The sequence below is a fragment of the Penaeus monodon genome, chromosome 23 (genome assembly GCF_015228065.2).
Source record: "Penaeus monodon isolate SGIC_2016 chromosome 23, NSTDA_Pmon_1, whole genome shotgun sequence".
Lineage (NCBI taxonomy): Eukaryota > Metazoa > Arthropoda > Malacostraca > Decapoda > Penaeidae > Penaeus > Penaeus monodon.
Genome location: NC_051408.1, coordinates 33,755,206 through 33,756,395, shown reverse-complemented (window position 1 = coordinate 33,756,395; position 1,190 = coordinate 33,755,206). Strand labels below are relative to the sequence as shown.

The 1,190-nt window shown below is 41.2% G+C and overlaps 1 protein-coding gene and 1 long non-coding RNA gene across 2 annotated transcripts in view; one reads left to right on the top strand and one right to left on the bottom strand.

Annotated features, from left to right (window-relative positions):
• LOC119587939 overlaps positions 1 to 1,190 on the bottom strand; it is a 32,317-nt gene that overhangs the window by 24,618 nt on the left and 6,509 nt on the right.
• Positions 564 to 1,151, top strand: LOC119587942. The gene is made up of 3 exons (XR_005230032.1): positions 564 to 605; positions 841 to 896; positions 1,087 to 1,151. It is a non-coding gene; the product is annotated as an uncharacterized LOC119587942 (long non-coding RNA).

The window sequence follows — 1,190 nt, the reverse complement described above, 5'->3', positions numbered from 1 at the left end:
TGCATTGGTGCACCTTCATTGCCACTAACGGGGAGATCCATAGATGGAGGATGATTTGCTTCTCGCTTTTAGGAAAGGTTTGGTTATGACTTTGGCGTTTGCGTTTACAATATCGAAGCAGAATATTGCGAATCTCCTGCCGGTTAATTGCACCATCTTCGAGTGAATGGTGCAACATGGGTAACCGTCCCTCCGAAACCCATTTCTTTTTACTTAGGAAAAAAAGAACGAACAACAATATCCCGCGCTGGTATCCTTACCTGGTGATCCTAGGACGCCAAATAAGGATCCCCTTTCCCCGGGGTCTCGACACACACTTGCAGAGACGTCTTCTGTAAAAGATCTCCCCGAATACTTACAATTCTTTTGTAAGTCGGATGGTTTATTTATCATAGAATTACCCTGGTACATTATAACCCACGCGGGTCATATTATTTAGGCTTCATGTGAGGAAAGATTCATATGTTTTCTTTTCTCTCTCTCTTTCCAGGGGTATTTCGGTGCAGTCTAGGATTGAAAAACGCGATGGCTTTTTACCCCCTGTCGGCAAGTGCTCGGGGGTCCTGGGTCTCTAGCCTACGGTGGGTCCACCCTGTCCGTTTCAAGTAAGAAAAATGCGGGTTCTCCGGGGGGGTGCTATAACTGCTTTTAAGTTTCATTTTAATACTTAAAAAGGGTTAGGTTTTATACAGTAATGAGAAAGATTGTCAGCATATCTTTTCAGTTCACGGAAAGACACGTGCACAACGTACACTAGGACAGGGCGCGTCAAAACCTATTACAGCAATTCACACAGAAAAACATAAGGTTTGTCATGCTCTCTATATCTTTTGCTTCCAGATGTAGAAAAATCAACGCTATTCGACTCACCGCAAGGACAGCTGGATAATCTGGAGGTGAGATATTATAAATCACTTAAGAACATGAGATGAGCTTCGTGTTTGTTTGTACACGGTCCCATGTACATACCCACGCATATATTTTCGAATATATGTCTACGAACACTTAATTATGAAGATTCATCTTTAATTACAGTAATTGGTATGTGGTGTTTTCCCGAATTTAACTTCTATGATTTTTTTTCAGGAAACCGAGAGCTTATTGAAGATAAGTAAGAGACACGCTGAGATACATCATGTTGCAAAGGTAGTTTTTTTCCCTAAATGTTTTCCATAAATACTATGTAATTG